We start from the raw sequence: 22,711 nt of genomic DNA on the forward strand, positions 1-22,711 counted from the left end.
TGGATATTTTTGTAAATGAGTGAAGCCTGGAGGGCAGGAAGTTCAAAGTTTGCATCCCCTAACTGCTGGTGATTGTGGCAAATGAGCTCATGCCCAAACTGAAAAAGTCAGGCTCCATCAATGCCTGCCAGTCTGGCCATGCAAGAGTGTGGATCCAATATGGCTAGATCTTTTGACTAGTCACAAGAAATTATAAATTCATATTTTACATGAATTTTCTGGATTTTCAATGTTATTTCCATTTGTTTAAGTTGCGCAGGCCAAAAATTACACAGCTTTGAATCAAATCAGGTTTCTTGTCTACCAGTGTGCAAAATATAGGCACACACAACAGAGCAAATGAGGATACAATAGAATATAAACTGTGTATCTGCCAACAATACTGTAATTTTTAAATGAATAGAATTCTCACTGTAATAGCTACTAAGCTATTACATGGTATTAGCTAATAAGCTATTACATACTAAGCATGGTATTATAATTTGTATTGGTCATCTCATTAGATTGCGGACATATATTTATCTTCTCATTTTCAGAGGAATACATAGCAATTAGAATATTCCTATGAAAAATTATTTAAAATAACATGTTTGAAACATTTGGAAAAGATTACTCCAAGAACTGTTGAGAGTTAACAGTTGTTTACTCAAATTCAATGAAAATTAAGTGTGGTGTCTTATTGCCCCTCCTTTGGACTTTTACATATTCTGCTTCCTTTCATAAAAAAAAACCTTCTCTTAAGTCTTTATGTGGTTAATTCTGCCTGGATAACATCTCCAGAAAGCCTTTCCTGCACTCCCAAAACTCAATCCCGTTCTGATATTGTTTCATGTAATTGAGTGCATTTTCCTATTATAGTACATTGCTCTGTATGGCTTCTTTATTTCTCTTCTTCCTCTGGATCATGCACTCCTTGAGGACTAGGTCTTTCTCATTTTCAAATCCTAGGACCAAGCATAATGTTGACATATAGTAGATAATTAATAAATGTTAACGAATATATAAATGGATTAATAAATCAATCAATCAATGGACAGATGACTCCTTCATTTGACATAGTTAAACACAGGCTACTACTATTTTTCACTCATCATTAATTTCTATTCTATCCAGGAAACATACTTGGCCTTGCTAGCATGCATCATATGTTGACAAACTTTACTTGCAGATGTGATAGGAGAATTAAGGATACTAGCATTTATTGATTACCAATTATGTGCCATATTTTATTATCTACTCCTCATAAAACTCCAAAATGTAATCATTATTATTCTCATTTCACCAATAAAAAAAAAGGAGTTCTAGATAATGAAAAACTTGCTTAAGATCACACATGGAATAAGTGAAGGAGTCATGATTCTAAATAAAATTTCTTTTGGCTTCAGAGTTCATGGTCTTCCCGTGGCAACAATGCTGCCTTTCTGTGAGCTCTGATGGAAAGGCTAGTTTATTAATAGTGTAGCACTGACTTTCACAGGATAGTCACAAGAGTAATTTATTCCTAAAGAGCCCTCAATGGGTGCATGGTAAGTTGGATGTACCTTATCTGCTGGAAAGAGGCTGTTACTTAAAATTTCATTTAAAATGTGTCAGAATACCTTTATTTCTGGAAATTTATTTGTTCTGCTTAAAAACTCTTTTATGATCTCTATTACTATGTAGGCAAAGTTTTCCATTATCTTAGAAAGCATGTAAAACAGGACAACTTTTCTGGTTCTACAGATGTTGTCACATCTTATCTCTTGGTAAGTTGAACACAGGTGAGAAGTGGAAATTTTTTCATAGGAGTTCCAAGAGCTTTCTGAGAGGAAAAGGTTAAAACATGAAGCGCCTTCCCTTTAAAGTTGAGTCTTTAATTAATTGAGATCATCTTTAATGAGGTTAACTGGCAGGAAGATATACGAACCAGTTTCTTCTTTCTCCCTTTCTATACCTACAGAAATGTACGATTAGGACAGTGTGAATTTGGTTCAAGTTTAATACCAAAATAATTGCATGTTCCATCTTGCTCAAAAGAATAAAAAGGAATTAAAAATAGTTTTCTACTGTTAGTTTTTTTAAAAAATGAAACTTGCCTTTAGAATAGGCTATTTGGGCTCTCCAGAGTAGAATTTGGGAAAAACAATGAGGCCACTGGGATATACTAAACACTGCCTAGTTTTGAAAAGCTGAGTTGATATGCTCCAATTTAGACTCATCATTAAATTAGAATGAATGCTGTGCTTCTCTTATTTGCTTAGATAATGCATAATAACTTCAAAGACTCAGTTCATATTTTACCTGCTTTAGGAAGCCTTCTATATCAGGATCCAAAGAGAAAAACAGATACAAACCCTTCTGAGTATTTAAAACATAGGAAATTTACTTTACATATGAAGGAACAGTTTAAGAATTCAACCAGGTAGAGTGGGTCAATTCTGAGAGTTGAGAAAGCAAGAAACAATCCCTAAGTTTGAGAGACAAAGGGAAATTACTAGAGACAAATGGCATTTCTGGAGTCAGCTGGAATCCTGTCGGAGCTTGTCTGATAGGAACTAGGGTCACAAAAATAACCTGTCTCTGCTTTCCTTGTGGGTGCCAACCACTGTTCATAGCGTCTAGATCAGCTGACTTGGGAGGCTCGGAGCAGCCTGCTGAGGTGAGCCCTCCTGAGGTACAGAATAGATCAGGGTCACAATGAAGCAATGAATGAGGAGCAGAAAAGCCCTGGTTGGCACTTCTTTCAATAAACACTAGTCTCAACCCCTCCACTGTCCTCCATGTTAGATGTTGCTCTTATATTCCTGTGAAATATGACTATATCACTTTGCATTGTGGTTTTCTATTTGTTTGTGTGGGAAATGATGAGATGTGTGAGATCAGGGACTGTAAATATTTGATGACTAAATGAATAAATGAATCAATTCCCCACGTGCTCCCCTCAGCTGCTAACACATACTACCATTTCATTTTCAGTCTCATTGTGATGATTATTTTTCAACAATTCAAGGCTCAAGCCCTTGAAGGCTAAGAGTTGCCTCATGTAATTGAACATGGATGGATAATCAGTTGGTCCTAACCCCTGGATATTATTGCCAAATGTAATGTGAGATTTTTAGTCAATTCTTTCCTTCTTGTCATTTTATAAATATATTGTCATACCTCAAAGTATTTCAAAATAGGCACAAATTTTATGCCTGACAAAGAATAAAATACTTCCTTCATATTAGGAAAATGATAACTATAGGTTTTCATATCAATGTTTCATATTATGTTATTGCAAAATCATGGGATCTTTTTATAAAACATTTTATTTTAGATAAAAAAGAAAATAAAAGATCAGATCAGGAAAAATAAAGTTTTATTAACTACAGCAGGTACTTATTATTTTCTTATTGTAAAGAGACATTCTATAAAGTCTTTCTTTTGGTGCCAAATATTCCTGCATCTCAAATCTATCTCAATTGAAGCATGATCTTTAAGAAGGGCTTATGAATCAAGCAGTATTTCCCAAACTATGTTCCATAGTACATAAGTACTAATACAAGAGCTTAACAGGCTGTTACATGAATAGATGATTTTGTGGTCAGATTTAGGAAATGATGGGTTAAACAAGAATAAACAAGTTTCTTATAGTCTTTAATATGTTAGTGTACGAATCTCCAAGAAAGGAAACGAGAATCACTTTTAGCAGAACACTGTACAATGTGAGAAATCTTACCAAGAAAATATAATTTATTGTAAAGTAGAGAAAACAACTATTCAAGCATTCATTTGTATTAGGTAAATAAGTGAATAAACAATAGTAATTAATGGAAGTTACCAATTGATAAAAGAACATGTCGTGTATTTTTCATACTTTAGTGCTTCCTTTAACATGAGATTTTTCAAATATAGGATATTTAGTGTTCATGATTGATTGAATTAATAAAATCTCTTTTATGGGAAAAGGTTTCTTTGAGTGGAAAGCTATGTTATTGCATTTGATTCTCTTATCCACATTTACAACCTCCAACTATGAGATCATATCAAAAGTGTCATCCTTCTTCTGGCAAGAGTATCATGTGGGGGCTAAAAAAAATACTTTTCCTCCCACCTTCTAAATTCTTCCAGCTGGGCTAATAATGAAATTAACAGAGTTAGATTAACAAGAGAAAATCAAATTTTAATACATGTGCATGGGGAATTCACATAAGCATGAAAATTCCAAAGACAGAAGCAAAATTAGGTATATCACACATTTTGGATAATGGAGAAAAGGGAGGGGGAACGAGGTCTCAGATTTCAGAAGTGAGAATGAGCATTTTTACAAGTAGTTGCAAAAGCGTGGAACACACTGGGCAGGCAAAGTCTTGCTAGGCAACTCAGAAACAATAGGACATGGGGTATCTAGCTATACTAATAGGCCGCCTCCTGAAAACCTCCTATTTACCGTAATTAATTCAAATTAGGCGGACGCAACAGCCTAAGATTTCTTTCCTGAATCAGGTTTTTTCATCGGAATCTCTTGGCCAGAAAAAAGGGGAGGGGTGAAGGTTCTAAGTCTTTTGTTTCTTAATAAACAGCTTGAAATCAATATCCCAAAAGGCAGCTTCAGGGTGGCATAACTTTGGTCTCCTTCAGTAGCATAATATCAGCATATCAGGAGGAAACAGTAAGTTTCTGAAGTATCAGATTTTGGCCTTCCATTTACAAAATAATCATAGTTGTTGCATTTATCACGGTAAAAATAAAATGAAATATAAAAATGTATTCATGCATTTCATAAATATTTGATTTCTAATTATGTGCCGGGCATAACTAATTATAAGCACTTACCTTTTAAAGTAATAATTATCTTAATATATGTGTAAATTTTAGTTTCTACAGATGAGTTACCTAGTTACTGGAGATTTTCAAGCCTTCAAATATTTACTTATTTTTATATTTGTCCAATTGAAATATTAATCTCATAGAAAAAGTCTTCTGTGTGCATTTCTCATATTTATGGAAGAATAGATAAGTTATGAAACTAAGCTTTGGTAGCTACATGTGAAACTAGATGTGATTACAGCAACATTTCTTCTCCATATATTTTCTAAAATCATGAGATGATGATCATATTATGCTCTTTTGACATATGTAATAATATAGCTACTGTCTTTTTTTTTTTTCGCTTTTCAAAAAAACCCAAAATTTTTAAAAAGCTGAAAAAGTTTGCTTTAAGCAAAATGCTGGCTGATGGTGGTAATTTGGTTACAAAATATCCCCAATCCCCTTTAAAAACTTAAAAAAGAAGCAGAAGAGCAAAGCAAAAAATCTACAGCAAACGTCTTGAATAAAGTGGGATGATAATATATCCACAAGAATACCAGAATATGGGCAAATAGAACTAAAATCAGTAATGACAGTAAATATCAATACTACAGATATTTTGGAAACTAATTTGGCAAATTCTAATGAAGTAAATACATATATTCTGAGACCCAGCAATCCCATTCCTAGGTATATATTTGGAAAACCTTAATATATATATATATATGCTCATAGAAACATTGTTTGTAATGACAAAAAATTAGCAACAGCCCAAATGTTTCTTAATGAGAGAATGGTTAGATGAGCTGCTGTATTCATACCGTGAAATACAGTAGAAAAAGAATGAATTAACCAAACATGAATGAATATGTAGGATTCTCACAAACAATAAAAAACTAAAAGTTTTTTTTAAAGCAGACTGCAGAAGAATATTAAGAAATGATCATTTTATGTATAGTTTAAAATTTTGCTATGAATATTATATATTGTTTAAGAATATGTCCTTAACAATTATTTAAGAAGATATACATATATGTATACCTATATATGTATGTGTATACGTGTGTGTGTGTATATATGTATATATATACTGAGGGGTGCCAAAAAATGTATACAAGTGGACACTTTGGTCAACGTTGCTCAAGCAGTAGTTCACTGTAATCAGAAGTGTCTGCATATTGGTGGTAACCACTTTGAGCATCTCTTGTAATTGCAGAATTCAAACGTGACTTGTGTTCAGTTTTTTTACTGGTATATATTGAGTATTACAATTTTAATACAGTTTTCCTTTCTTAAAATGTATATACATTTTTTGGCACCATATATATAATATAATATCAATATATATTACATATATGTATACATATACACACACACTTACGTGAAATGAATGGAAACAAAACCACCAAGTTCAGGGGATTGGTTACTCAGGGGACATGGAGGAGAATGCTGTTGGGAAGAGTTATGTATCAATTTTAACTGCATTAGTAACATCACATTTACAAAATAACTGGTGGCTCCATGAGTGATCACCGTATTATTCTTTATACTTTTTAGTGCCTTAAATACTTTATAGTAAATTTAAAAATTAAGCTAAACTATTTTTCCCTGACTTTATGTGAGAGTCCTCCAGTTACACCTGTGACCTAGAGCAAATCTCTGTATAGTCTATTTTTATACCAATCTCCAGTATGTTTACTCCCCTGTGCCACACATGTAGATATCCTTCCTTTCCCCTTTCTTGCCTAAGGAAGTTCATCATTATGCTTTAATAACATTTGCCAAGTAGGTGTAAATAACATGGAACTCAAGGCCATCATAGGACATGGTCATTTTCAAGAGTCCTCATTTTTATCCTGAGTAATTGCCTAGCATTCAGCCATGTACAGCAAAACTTTCTCTGCACGCGGCTGCAGAAAAACAGTCGAAGAATGACCCCTTGCTTCCTAGGTCTATTGCCCAACAAGACACTGTGCTCTCTCATACCTAGTGTGCACCTTCTAATGTTCCTCCAAAATACCAGCACTTCAAAAGTTTGCACTTGCCCTTCTTTTCAATTTAAAAACAGAATGACCAAAACATACAAAATTTTCAAATGTGGTTGCTCCATACTCTTGTTAGACTCTAAGTGGCTATCATCGTATTTCCCAAAACACTGTCTCTAATTTCATACATAAACCTTGCCATTTCTCTTTAGTGGAATAAAACCTGTTTCATATAGCATGACCCTAACCTATCTACATTATTTCCAGTATGCCCAGATTTTTTCATTCCGAATGTTTGTAATTCTGGGAGACAGTGTATACTGACATGGAGATTTATTGCCAGAAGCTTCCCAGTGGAGTCAGTGGCAGGAGATAAAATTTGGTCACAATTCACATGTGTTTGAAATGAGCATTCCAAGAGAAAATGATTAATTTCTCTTTAAAACCCAAAGGATAAAATACCATACAGCATTACTACCTCTGCATTCACTCAGTCTCTCCTGTGATCATTTGTTTCTCTTTGCATTTTCCTCTCTTTTGTTGCTTTTTTTCTAAGCAATGGACTATCAAGTTATCAATATCCAAGAGAAGAAAAAAAGGTATATATGTGTTAAAGAAATTTATTGTCATCGACACCTTCAGAAAATAGTGAAATAAAGTGGAAGAGAAAAGGTAAAACTGTAGTAGCATAACATGCTAGTATTAAAACATTTCTTAACAACACCCATTTAAATACCCTCACCTTGTGAATGTGGTAACTGGAGCCTAGAAAGATTAAGTGCCTTCTCCAAAGTCATTTCATCTGTGTAAGGGAGTCCTGGGGATCCAGATTTTCTGGTTCTGAGAGTCAGGAATCTCTGTGCTTGTAGGATGATGTCAGAAGACTTATTGTCAGTGCTTCATGTGTTTAGCTTAAAACTTTGATCAATATTAAAATGTTTATCACCTCCCTTCCTCCCTCCAAAAGGTGTCCCTGGAATAATTAACATTTTAAGTCTCTGTCCACTGTACTATGCCTCAAAGTAGCTACAGATGAGGAAAGAAAGAGAACAATTTGTATAATGAATAATTTTAACCATCATAATATTCAATGGAAGTGACTTATAAGTGTCAGGTTGCCCAAATGTTTTGGCTACATTAAAAAAATATATGAATATATTCTTGCCCCATATGTGCAAAGCAGTGTACAAGAATCAGTTAACAGTATATGTGGCAAGGTGTTTGTTTATATGTTAACCACCAAGTAATACGTGTCTATTTTTTCAGTACTTACATTTCACTATCAAAAATATTTTCTGAGCCTAATAAATCACTAAATAGCCAAATAGCAAAACCATTAACAAGGATTCAAAAGGGAAAAAAAAAACAAAAACAAAAACTAAAAGCCAAGACACTTTCATTCAATTCTTCAAGTTCCAGGCATGGTGCTCCTTACTGAGGATGAAAAGGGGAATGAGACCTGGTACTTATGGAGCATCTCATATCCTAATAGCCATCGTTGTAATGCAGGCAAACTACCTGTGGACAAAATTGACAACACACTCATCAAAATGTCTGCAAAGAAGCAGGCTGTCTGGGAATAGAAAGAACTTTTCTCTAAAGTTCTGAAGAATTTTAGGGAGTCCAAGAATTTCGGGATTAGAAAAAGTCTTCAGGAGTCATTTACTCCCACACTTTAAACTAGTCCTCTATCTAATACATCTTCATTGAGGGGCTCTCAGACTCTGCTTGACCAACTCCAGTTATTGATGCTACAGGCTATTTTGCAACCTCTCTAATCACTAAATTCTCCCTTAGCATAAACTGAGTTACCCAAGACCACCTGTACCAGTCTGTCGATTCTAATGGGGTCCCATTTAAAGCAATATCTGTATTCCAGTGGCCGATGCTCCACACTGGCTCCCATAGGAACCCAACTATTTAGAAAATGCCTCCTCCAACCCCATGTATTTCTTGTTGTCCCAGAAAATTTCTCACAAGTACTGATCAACAGGTCAGATCAATAGTCCAGTAAATTGTCATGTGGAATCTGTTACTTCTGCTAGGCATGGTTTTCTCACTGGTAACAAGCCACTGTCTACCTTGTTTCCTGGGGCTGGGAGGAGCTGGGGCAGCCCTGAGCTGTGTAGTGGTCTATAGAAAATTGGGGGAGATTTTGTCACTCCCATTTTTGTGGTGTACTCTGTTGCTGCTTTTGTGGCCCATACCATCCCTCCCCAACCCAGTGATGTTCAGGGCTATTAATTCACCACCACGCCTCATCTCCGTTCACAGGACAGACCTGACTCTAAAGTTAGCTGAGTGCAAATATTAGTTAGTGCAAGTGACAGATACAACACTGCACTCAGAAAGTTTCCTTCCCTAAAATTTGTAAGACTTCGGCACTGGAAGCTCCTGAGTTATTCCTACAATAGCTGCGTGGGATCACCTCACCAACTGATCGGTCAGGTCTAATTCCCACTGATAGGCACAGCTTAGACTCAAGCTTCAATTTGTGGCATACTTGAATTGAGTAAGGCTTTGCGTCTTATTTATTCTAATATCCCTTATAGTTAGCATAGTGCCCCCATGAGTAGAAAACTAATTAAGAATAACAACAAAAATATACACTGAATATCACAGCCTTGCAGGTAATATTGTATTTAATTCCCTACTGCAATTCTATACAGTAGTACTGTATTGTTCCTATTTTATAGATCAATAAACTGAATCATGAAAGAACTAATTAATGTGTTCATGATCACAAAGATAATAAGCAGTGGGTTTGGGATTTGAACCCAGGCAGTCCAGCTGCAGAGCCTGCAGGCTTAACCATCGCATGTACTGCCTTCCTACCCTCCACACAAAGAAGGCTCGAGAAATATTTTTAGGAAATGACTATTGTTGCCTTTCGTAACATGAACACATTGATTCTTGACTTTCCTCTGGGGACATAGATTAAACGTAGTGAGCATTCACAATAGAGACAGTCAGATATGTAAAGACAGTTCTCATGGCCCTTAGCCATCGCAGAGTTTTGCTCTTTCAGTTCTAAAAAGTTTAGGTCCTTCTTAGTGGTGACAGTAAGCTCAGAATGCTGTAACACTCCAGGCATCGGAAAATGTCTCCATCTTTTGAGTGAGTGGTTTGTTTGAGCACTTAAGTATTTTTTTGAGAATGTTTTCAACACTGTTTCTTCTTTCCTTCCCTCCATTCCTATTTCCCACCAGGGCCTTTAAATCTTCATTGGCAAATATCTAGAGAGGCCCTCCTGCACAACAAACCATACTCTTCAACTTTCTTATCCTTTTCTCCACCACATGTCTTCTGTGTGCACACAATGGCTAATCATGGGTGCCAGAGTGCATGCCACTCTGACTCTTCTCATCGGGGAAATAAAGTAGATACACTTACCCAAAGGTTGTGATTTATTAGAACTTAATGTATTGAGTCATCAGGAGGCTTTGCTTTAAAAAGATGTTGATAACTAGAGATGACAATGCTTAATTCAAAGGAGTTAATCTCGAACAATGAAATGAGGAGTTTTGAAACCTAGCTAGAATTAGACTAGTTATAGGATAAGATACCTTCTTGAATCCCAAAAGAATAATAACTCAATGAATTATCATATGCTGGGAAATTCCTTTATCTTATTTAGTACTTAGAACACCTTGAGATATATTTTCGTCCCCATTTGGAGAGGATAGGAAAATTTCACAATTTGCACAGTTAGGAGGAAGCATAATTGAGACTTACACTTGGATCTGTTTGACTCTTTGACATTGTTTTATTGCCTGGTTAACTTATAAATTCAGTCCTTTGGTGAATTCTTGGAGTAATATCCAGTTAATCTGGAAAACCATTACTTTGAGTTAAGATAAAAATAATTTAAGGACACTTAGCCTATCTTCACTTTACCCACAGTTTTTAAGGCATCAAACCCAGAAAAGTGATGTGATGGCCCAGAGGAAGGGCTTACCAAGGGCGTGTTTGGGAGCAAGTGGAACTTTCTCTCAAAGCACGTTCTGTGGGCAAAGTGCTCCTTGACCATGAATGATCTGGGAATCTGAGAAGCTGATCTCTACCTGAAAATGGAAATGGACGTTAGAAACTTGACCGCATCAGAGCCTCCTCTGTCACTAATACATAGTTTGATTTTACTTAGTCTGTCTATCCTCCCATTTCCTCGGCTGTAAATGAAAATGTCTGACTGGATCAGAGCATCTCAAAACTGCGAGCTTATCAGAACCAACTCGGGAGTCATGTTTCAAAATATCTATACCTGTTCCAATTTATGCTATTCCAGAAATCACACTCAAAGACTCCATGCATCCATATTAATAAGTTTTAAATAATTTCTGACTTTACAATGTTATGCTTAAAATTTTGGGAAGTTATCATCATCCTGGGTAAAATAGGAAAAACAAAATCAACCAAAGCATGTCAAAGTAAATTTGTAATATCATGATATTTTTCGACTAAAATTATTTTGACTGGACACCAGAATAACTAGCTAAAAGGTTAACAAAAAGGTATATAATTTTCTTGGCTTCATTTCATTTTATTTATTAAACAAGAGATGAGTTGATGCACCATTGTGGCTTAAGTCATCTCAAGCTAATTTTGTCCTCTTCTTTCTTAGAAAAGAATGCGATCATACAATTGTTTGTTTTTTAATTCAATTCATAATGACTTTTTAAAAATTCAGACAATAATTTCTATAGTGTGCATACGTCAAATAGCATGCTTGATTAAATTTTTCATTTTCTAACTAGTTGCTTCAAGCAATATTTCTTTTTCATTTTTTTAAATTAGTTTCAGGTGTACAAAACAATGCAATGGTTAGCATTTCACCCTTCACAAAGTGATAACCCCCTCCACCAATCTATTGCCCCTCTGACGTAGTATTTCTTTTTCATCTTCATCCTATTCTTTCAGTGTTTTAAATCTCTTAATTATTGATATCATAAGTTTCATTGGATATGCAAAACATTTGTTTCATGAGAGAAAATACCTACTGTGACCTGACTTCTCACCAGTTTTATGCATCTGAAGAAAAATCTTTCTAAAAGATTGACAACAGCCTGAGCAAGATGAGTGACAAGAGGACAAATTTTCAAATGACACTTATTGATTAAAAGTACAATGGACAGTATCAAACTGTTTACAGATGTTTCACTTGGCCTCTTTCCCAGTGCCAAATATTTGCATGAAAAATAAAGAGCACAATTTACTCACATATAAGGATTTTTCTCTCCAAAATCTTTTGAGGTTGATTATACTTTAATAACCATTTGCTCTTGAAAATTGATTTCTTTTTTGAGGACCATCTGCATCTATGCAGCTAAGCACTGATTCCTTCTTTTCTTTCAATACTAAATACTGGCTTCTTCCCGTAAAGCACACACTTACTACACTGCCAGGGGCCTAGTAGGTTGTGTTCTTACTGGAGTGAAGGAAAAAGAAACTCAGAGATGTAGCATAGTGTTTTATTTATTCTTCAGGATGTCCATATAACCATGTGGTGGAACAGTAGATAAGAGACTAGATTTTGAAGTTAAATGATTACTCTTCTTATTCTGGCTTCACCAGTTGTGTGGTCATGAATGCATTACTTAACGTTTTGAAGCCCATTTTTACTCATCTTCAAAATGAGTATAATGCTACATATCTCCTTCGAGTTATTAAGATGATTAAATGGGAGAATGCACATAAAGATTAAATGCTCAATAATAGGTAGCTGTTATATTCCGGCAGTGTCTCAGGAACACAAGAAGTGAGTGCTAATGTGGAGGGAAAAGTGGCTGTCAAATCTACTGGGAGATGGCAGCTAATTTATATTCTGGGAATTAAAAAAGCTATGTAATTTAACTAACCGTTGTCATCCCAATAAATTTTAATTAAAAAAAAACAACGAAAAAACTATGTCACTAGTTTCAAAAGGAGTGATGGGTGGGCTGAAATATATATTCACCTTAAAACCTGAGGTAAATAAAACCTTCTTTGAGGGGTTATATACAGGATAAAGAGGGGGGGGTAGTTTTCCAAGTGCATCTCTTCTATTAGGAGCTTAATATTTTTTAGTCCAGTAGTCTTCAAACTTACCTCATTATAAGTATCATCTGTGGTTCTGTGAAAAGAGACAAAAACTAAAAAGCAAAATAAAAAAACAAGAAATTTGACTGGACCAACCATAAACCTACACATATCAGGAAATAAATGAGAAGGGGCATAGAAACTAATTATTTTCTTTATTAGTTTTAGGTGCACAAAACAAAGTAATAGTTAGACATTTATCATTTATATCCTTCACACTGTCAACCTCCCTCCCCCCATCCAGTATCCCTCTGACATTGCACACAGCCAATATATTTCCACTGTGTCTATTCCTAATGCTGTACTCCTGTACTCCACTTCTTGTAAGTATATATATATATATATATATATATATATATATATATATATATATATATATACATGTATATATATATATATATATATATATATAAACTTGTAGTTGACATTCATTATTGAGAAACTAATTTTTTTAAGAACTCTCCATTTAATTCTGATGCATAGTTAAAAATCACTTGCATTTCTAAATTCTTCTCCCTATATTCACAGAGCCAAATGCTAATTATTACCCTGAAGACTCTTAGGAAAGTCACATTCTTAAGGTAATTTACCTATGAAAATGGGAAAAAATTTATATATATATATATATATATATATATATATATATATATATATATGCGCTAGCTACTTTGGGATTTTAGTAAAATAGTGTTTCTATGAAGAAAGAAAAGTACTAATGAAAATATGTCAGGAACTAATTAATTTTTAGCTAGTTGACATGCAGTTTAAACTGGAATGAGGAAAGTATTTAATGGCTTAAAAGAATATAATAAAAGTATCAACATATTAGAAATTCAAAGTTAATTGAGAGCAGTAATAAACAAAATTATGAAAGCAGAAAGTTGAATTAATAACAGAAACAAATTTGAGAAAATTTTCCATAATGTAAGGATTACAGAAAATAATTAGAACAAGTAAAAGAGACAAAATGATAAAGAATATATAAAATGTAAAATCAGCATATTTAATTTAAGAAAGAATAGAAGCAAATAAAACAAAAAACAATAATCAAACATGTAATTAAAGAGACATCCTGAATTGAAAAGACAACAGGTTTTTACCCCAGGCAAAAAGAACAAAACCCAAAAAACAAGGTATCCATGTCTCAAATATATGGTGGCAACATTAAAATTTTTTAAGATTAAATAATTCTAAAAAAAATCTACAGAGATAAAAGAACGGGTTACCTACAATTTACAGAAATTGACGTAATCTAAAAATTCCCCATAAACACTATATCTGAGAATTAAAAGGAATAATTTTAGGGCACTTATATTTGAATAATTTATACACATTCAAAATGTGGAAGTCACAGAACAGTATTCTCAGATGTATAGGAACAAAGAAAACAAAATTCCTATAAATGTTTCTGGTAAAATTTCTTAACAATATAATCCGTTACACTAAGGAACAAAACACTGATAGCATTTAAAAAAACAATTACAGTAAATACTGCAAGACCGAATAATTACTATAACTATGATTAAAAACTCAAGTGCAAATGTCATAAAATTAACATTTCACAATATTTGTAAAATCTATAATTCATGGTTGAATTTATAAAAATGTGTAACTTGGTATAAGAGTGTAGGGGAATAAACCCCAAATTCCAAATCTTAGAAAATCAAAAGTATATATTTTCTTTCCTGTTTTGATTTTTAAGATAAATATTTATTTGAGTTGATTTGAAAAACTTAAAGATAAATATTCATAGAATTTTACTGGAAGATTAAAAACAAACAAAATCATATCATAAAAAGACCACAAGGAAAACAGAAAAAAAATTTTAAAAACTAAAAGAATGTACTCTCTTAAGATGACAGAAAAACAAACCTCACCAATGACAATGGATATGTTATTTAATGTCCTTTAATAATAAAACATGGCACTTTATATAACAAATTCAACTGTGTGCTGCTTACAAGCGCTATATGATAAAGAAAATGGTACAAAAAGTTGACTGACTATTGGATAATAATGGCTTAGTAGGCAAATGAAAATAGATATCAGATTTATCAATATTAAAATCCAACCAAGTAAAATTAATGGCAAAACAAACTAAAGAGACAAGAAGGGTGATACTATTTTGATAAAGGAATTTACAATGAAGATTGTTAGAGAATTAACCCCCTAAAAAACTGTAATGCTATATAAATTAATATTGCTATCTATGAGTTTGGGTCAAATGTGATAAAAAAATTGATGACAAAGGATTTAATTAACACGATGTTAATAGATTGAAAAGCATAAAACAAAGAATTGTATAAACAAATATATAACATTTACATGATCATGAAACATACTGAAATTCTCAACAAATTCTAAATAGTAGAAATTTTTAGATAACATTTTACCACGAGGTACACATATCCAAATTTAAAAGCAAAGTCAGTAATGTAAACATGCTATTATCTTTATATCCACTTAAATATTATTCATACAACTGGGACAATAAAAGGAAAAATATAAATGCAATATAATTTCAATAAAAATAAGGATATTAATATCAAGTTATATAGGATGCAACCAAAGCTATATTCAGATAATTATGCAGATTTATGGGATTGTATTATTTCAAAAGGTGACAATTGAGCGTTTGAAATTTTAAAACATCTTCTTAGGAGAAAATAAATAACATCAGTCAATTACTTAGAAAGTAGGAAAATAATTTTTTTTTCTATTTTCCTTTTAAAATATATAATTATAAAAAATATAAGTATAAAAATACAATTAATAAATGAATCTGAGAACTGATTCTTGGGGAAAAGTGAAATAAAACAAACAAAATTTTGTTTAAATTCTAGTCAAGAAATTAAAAACACCAATACAAATAATGTTAGAAATCAAAAAGGGACATAATAAAAACTGAATTCATAGTAAGCTTTTTAATTCCCAAGGCTTTGTCTTACTCATTTTATTTATCTAAAACCTAGCACATCCATAATCTAATACCTCATGGGTGTAGCAGGCTGTAGTAAATATTTATAGAATAAATGGATATTGAAGATATTAAAAATTTGCAAGAGGACACTTCACACAGCTGTGTACTCATTAACTCCAAGAAAAAGGTTCAGATTCAGAGTTTTATACTTAGTAGTTTCAATTTTCTAAAGGTTATATGCTTTTTTAATTTGTCTTAGGACATAGAAAATATGGAAAACTTCCTATTTTATGAAAGTCAGACACTAATAAAATCTGACAAAAATAGAAAATAAAACATTAAAAAATTATAATATATATGTACAAACACACAAAAAAGGAAAACACACAAAAAATGAAAACCATATCACTTATCTACAATGAGAAAACATTAAGAAAGTGCTAGCAAACCTCATTAAAATATTTTTTAAATAGTTCATCATATTGAAGTAGGGTTTCTTCCAGGGATGCAAGCCAATGTAATACAAACCTGTATAATCTGTTATGAGCATGACCTTGGGATCCAGGCAGCTTGATTCAATTCCCTGTTCTCTCACTTAGTAGCTGTATGACCTTGAGCAAGAGACTTAATCTCTCTGTGCTGTAGTTTTCTTATCTGTAAAATGGGGATAATAATAGTATTGATCTTAAAGAGTCAGTTGTGAAAATTAAATGATATGTAAAATGCTGAGCATAGTGCCTGGTATATATCAGTATCACTGTTATTATTACTATTATTTGTCACTATCATTATTATTTTAATTAATAATCTCAGAAGCTGTCATTGTCAGATTTTATTCCAGCGCAGTAACACGTACAATTGCTTGAATGTACTGTTTTTTGTTATTTTGATTAGCAACATGAGTACAGAAAAATCAAAGAAGGGGTATCATGTATTATATACTAAGTGAAAATATAGCTAATTCTAATACTCATTTGCACAGACCCAAGAAAGCTTTCCCTTAAGGTGGGAGTGTGTGACTCATTCATGGCCCATGGTTGACTGTAGTCTGGGCAAAGCTGGGCTCTGAGGTACATCCATGCCTCTGACCATATGATATACTGCAATCATCATGTACTTACACTTGAGGTGGGAAGATTTGGCAGCTAATACCTGTGACTACTCACTCAGTGAGAAAGCAGGAAATAAAGTGGTGGGTGAGATATCTTCCAAAATCTAGTGGTAAATTTGGAGATAACACTGTCACCATGATTGTAAAAGGGGATTGTGTTTACTAAGGAAACATGGCAAGTGGGGATGGAAGATAACCTATTAAATGTCCCACTTTGTCTCACTAGGCACAGGAAAGAGCTATATATCAAAGCTTGTGCTTGCTCTTTACTGTATAGAATAAATTTGCCTCACTCCTTAGATTAAAATATAAAATGAAGATTAAATTATCTTCTAAATTATTGTAAACAGTTGTGCAAATGAAAAGATTGTCTTCTTCTGGGAACCCCCACAAGGCTACCAAGGAAAACGTAGCCTTTAAATCCTGTGAACTGTTTTGTAATCCGATACAGTGAGAAAAATATCTCAGATTTTGATTCACCACCTCTGGGTTCACTAGTACATCACCGCCCAATAGCGTCAAAATTTCACTGCCACTCAAAACTATACACTGCAGTCACTGAAAGGCAGCAGCTGGAGCACAGGTGATCTGTCCTTAAAAAAAAAAAAAAAAAAAGAGTTGAACAGAAGTAGAGCAATACCACCTCATAAATTTCACCCAACCACCTTTCACAGCCACCAAGAGTTTACACTGACCAACTGTTGTATTTCCTATGATGAACAGGCCTCTATCACAGTGTTGGGCCACTGATTTCTCAAGAACTAAAACTTGGCTTAATGTGATTACATCTTCTCCCCAGGAGCTTTAGGAACACTTCCATGGGCACAATATTCTCTTAAATAGAGATCAATATGAATGTTAGATTTACATGAAATACCTGCAGCATCTGTAAGAAGACAAATTATAGCTTTTTCTCAGACTTCAGAAACTGATTTGGATGCCCAAAATAAGGATGGCCTTAAAATTTATGGGATACATTGAGAGTGAAAGGGAGCACTAAAAATAAATTTATATAATTTTTAGAAAGATTATTTAGTGTTTGAAAATATTATTTATTGTCTGAAATTTTTTAGTATTTTGTTCATGGACCTACAAAGCAATTCTATTAAAAAATTAATTTCAAAACTGAAGTTGTTCCTTAAAGATAAAACTAATGTATATTTGTACACATTAAAAAACTTTAAAAGATTATACTGATTATTTAAACTATTAGAAAAGGGATTGTCCTGGAACATATTCACATACTTTAGTTAGTTACTTAGCTGAATCTGTTTCTAATACCATGTCCAAAACAAGAGGAATGTGTTTTTTACAATGTGGACTTACTATTTTTATTTTTTCCATCAAATTGTCTGTGATATTTCTTAATTAGAATTTTATGTTTAAAATTTTGAAATTATTGACATCATTAAATATTTCTTTGCAAAGTAGGTAAGAAAATATTTTCCTTAAATGTGCTGAGGGAGCTGGTAATCTACGAATAAATTCTGCTAAATGAATTACATTCTCAATTCCAATTTATTTTATACTGAAATGGATAAATATTTCAGCCCAAATATTTTCACAGGCACTGCCTTTTTGCTTCCATTTAGAGCAGCTTCCTTTAACAAATATTTTTATAAGACAACATTTGTCAAATAAGTCATTCTATTTATGATTTCCCTGAAAGTTTCACCAAATTTAGATGTTGCAAAATTGTGGGTTTTTAAAAATTTTATTCCATTCCAATGCAGGATATAAATTTATTTACTTAAAAAATAGGAGATTTATCAACGAATTCTTCCCACAAGTCAGATAGTCAAAGCTGTCATGCAATCTCAAAACTGGATTTTATACACTGTCTGTGATCTCACTGTTTAATTGTTCAGCTCTCCATTGCTTTTGTAGAGATAAAAGTCTTCCTGTATGCAAGATACAGTTTTCAACAATTTCAATTTGCTAAAAGCTTCAACGTAAAGTTCCTTTTTTTGCCACACCATTTGTTGAATACCTTGCTTAAAAGTTTCCAACTTTGAACAAATGCAACCAAAATTTGGAGAAATCATTTATAAGAAAACATCAATATGATTGGAGGACATTAAGGTTGATTTATAAAGTAGTTTATTCAAAGACTTACACATTCCTAAAATCTTAGTGATCAGAGGCTGCAAAGAGAGAAAGAGTATACTGCCATGCTGAAAACATTTTTTATTTGATATTAGTTTTATCATGACAGTTTAGTTATTCCACCTGTGTACATATAAAAATATTTGTAGATTCTGACCATTGTCACTTCTATCTCAATTGGTAGAATTTTATTACTTGTTTGGAAGAAATTGTGAATTACGGGCACATACAATCAATTCCATATACATTTCTATAGGTTTCTTAACATTGTTATTACCATGGTGCTATGCTCCACAAAATTTTCTACTCATACTATCACCACAATAACAAATACTATAACTTCAATGTTGCGTTTTTTGTAATTCACAATGTTAGATTTTTCACCCTTGAGAGAATAAATCTCAAAAGCTTTGCTTTGATTCCAGCAACCATATGGAAAAATAGAAAAAAGACATCTTATTGGAATTAACTGATTTTCATTTTGAGGCATCTGCTGATACAAATCTGAAATCCTTTAAACCTGAGAAGTTCTACTACTAATGGAGCCACAGTATCTTCTGCTATCACTTCCTGCTTTATGCATGCACAAAAATGAAAATGAGCAACATTAAGTTACACCAACAGTCATTTGACATAAATGAAAACTCATTCTTCACAGAGTGATAATATAAAGATACCTTTTGTGTTTGCATATGTAAATAGTCCTTTTGGGCACAGTCTTCATAAAATAATAATTTTTAGTTGATGCTGCTAACTTCCTAGCAGAATTTTTGGCCACTAGTTGTCATCTGCTCAGTGATATCACTATGGCCTTTGTGATGAATAGGAAGCTTAGTACTTAATTTAAAAATTAAAATTTAATTTATCACTTAAAATTAAACTTAAATTTAATTACTTAAAATTAATTATTTACGTATAAATTACTTAAAATTAAATTAGAAATTTTAAAGTTTAATTGAAAAAAATTTTTTAATTAAACACACACTTTCATTTTTGAGTACATTGATGACAAAAGGATTTATTGCAAAATTCAAAGAGTATAAGCAAACAATATGATAAATAGCTATAGATCTATATTGGTCAATGACATCCCTATAACAAGAGTATTCAAATCACTTGCTGTATATTTTAAGACTAGAGTTCTCAGTCTCTATTTTCTATACATAGGTGAACATATGTATATGTACACATATATATCTAATATACATATATATATATACACATATATATCTAATATATATATATATATATATATATACACATATATATCTAATATATATATATATATGGCAATGACACTTCCTTCTAGGATCCTGGTGGTTTTATGAATCTTGATGTCCCCATAGGCTGCAACACAACTGGCCATTACACCAAGTGGCTGGTGGGGGAGCAGTATCTAACACTTCTTTTACTACCACCAAAACAAAAGGGGTTGGCTGCTCATATCTGAATGCCCTACACCTTCTCCTTGAATCTGGAAAGGATACAAAAATAAATAAAAATAGAAAGAGAGGGAGAGAGAGAGAGAGAGAGAGAGAGAGAGAGAGAGAGAGAGAGGCTATCACTGGTCATCCTTCAGTGTAGTTGTAACTCATACCTCCTGCCAGTAAGAAAAGGACAGAAGCTGGAAATCAAGTTGACGTCTACTAGACTTTCCCCGACTTATTTTTTATGCCACTGTTAATAATAATTCTTGGGGAAAAAGTTAAAACACTTGGACTTATGCCAACTGAACAGGCTCCTAGGACCAAAAAGTAAACTAAGACTCTCCTCTGCAAACTGGGATGACCACCCTTCACAGAAGCAAGCTTCTAATGGCATCACCTGGGTAGAGACCATTTGCTCAGGACCAGGACTTATGGTATTTTGGAGATACAATGGTGACCAAAATATGATCCCTGCTCTTTGGGTATGCCCAGTTTGCGGAGTTCACTTTTGTAAAGCATGCAATTTCCAAAGGCCATTCTCACAAGCAACTCCATTGTTAACTTCAGGAAACACGTCATTCTCTCTGCCACTGTTGGCTTCAAGAACTTTCCAAACCCTCTCCCCAAGGGCATCCACCGTGGTGGAGCCTAATGTGCAGCATCCCTACTTGTGCTGTTTTAGGGATATTATCCCTTCCCAGGCCTGGCAGGATGGGCCATTGTTATAACGAGGCTTGTTCAACCAGGTTCTTCCTCTTGGTGCCACTCAGCAGCTTTGAGAGCAGGCAAAGCCACAGGAATGTCAGGGTGATTATTGGTCCATGTCAAACTTACTTTGGAGCAGAGGCCTTTTAAGTTCAGGAGACAGATTTACCTTTCTTATGGGCTTAATAAAATTAAGCAAATCAGCACTTCCTGCTGAAGGCAGGCTGCACAGCCACCAAGCTAGCAGTATCATTAAGAAAGCACATGTGTTTAAAATAAAATTGTTTCTAACAGTGAGTCTCAAATACCTGCTATTCTGGCATACTTTTTGATTTTTAAGATTCAGTCAAGCTGTGATGACTTTAACCTTATTCTTTGAAACGTTCTCCTTTCCCCTCTCTTCCTCTCTTCATCTTAAATTGAATTTCTTCTAATGAAAAAAGAAATAGAATATACTCAAAATATACTTGAGGATCAAGCTGTTGTCATTTTTTTCCTTCCTCATAACACATTTGCACCCCATTTCAATCAGTGATCCCTTTATTCCCATTTCCAGACAAGAAACACTGGTTTTCCCACTGCTCTCGATTCATATGCATCGCCAGTCTCCAGGGTTTGTCATACTTTTTTAAGAATTGATTTTTGCCTTTTCTTTTTCGTCTTTATTCCCATGTTATCTGTTCAGTCTAGGCCTTAATAACATTTTCTCTGTGAGAATGAACCTAAATTTCTATCTTTACCACCGTGGCATTGAAAGCAGGTGGCGCCAGAATGTCTGGTTCTCTGTCTCAGGTCTGTTATCTACTAGGTAGATAGAGAACTGGGTAAACTTGGGCAGATTATTTAACCTCTCTATGCCTCAGCTTGTTATCTGTAAAATGGGGTTAACAATAGTACTTGTGCTCACATGGGTGTTGTGAGGATTAAATGAGTTATTGTAAAGCACTTAGAGAGATGGTTGGCTGTTGTTCATTTACCCCTTATCTCCCCAACTTTAGAAAATCCAGTAGGGCAGCAGAGACATCATTTATTGTTAATCAATGTAGAGATGCTTTGCAAAGTGCTTAAGGCAACTCTCTTAGAGTAACAAGATCAAATTCTTTGTTTGATTGATAGATCAACCTAACATTACTAAAAGGAATATGAATTCCTCATGTAGAGGAGAGGAGATGGTGGCCTTCAGAAGGAAATCAGTCTTCGGGGTTTGGAGGCATATGTTTAATTTCAGAATCTTAAGAAAAATCCTTAGTCTAGAATACACCCCTTGCACAAAAATCAGAACTTTTCTTCGTAATTCATTCAAGTAATTTATCCCATAGTGATCAATGTTCTTTTTGAACACTTCAATCATAGATATTCAAAAGTAGTCTAAAAAAAGGTGTTACCAAAAACACATCAATCAGGGTTTTTTTGCCTTTAAATTATTGACAAATATTGTGGGGACAGAGCCAGGAGAGCAGTTTCCAGGCTCTCAGCCTCACATGGAAAGGTGCTGGCTCAGGTATTAGATGGCCATCAGCTGTGACTAGTTGGCCACCAGCTATTACCGGTTAGCCATTAACCACTAATATAACTGCCGTGGCTACGCTGGGGCGTTGGTTGGCAGAGA

At 33.6% G+C, this 22,711-nt stretch overlaps 1 long non-coding RNA gene across 1 annotated transcript in view; it reads right to left on the bottom strand.

Annotated features, from left to right (window-relative positions):
- Nucleotides 1–16,202: 16,202 nt before the first annotated feature.
- The window catches only part of LOC141571709 (uncharacterized), a 30,505-nt gene continuing 23,996 nt past the window's right edge, over nt 16,203–22,711 (bottom strand). The window contains exons 3-4 of the long non-coding RNA XR_012496743.1: nt 17,348–17,457; nt 16,203–16,407 (exon numbers count right to left, since the gene is read on the bottom strand). This is a non-coding gene — a long non-coding RNA (uncharacterized LOC141571709). The remainder of the gene's footprint in view (nt 16,408–17,347; nt 17,458–22,711) is intronic.

This window comes from Rhinolophus sinicus, linkage group LG05 (genome assembly GCF_036562045.2).
Source record: "Rhinolophus sinicus isolate RSC01 linkage group LG05, ASM3656204v1, whole genome shotgun sequence".
NCBI lineage: Eukaryota > Metazoa > Chordata > Mammalia > Chiroptera > Rhinolophidae > Rhinolophus > Rhinolophus sinicus.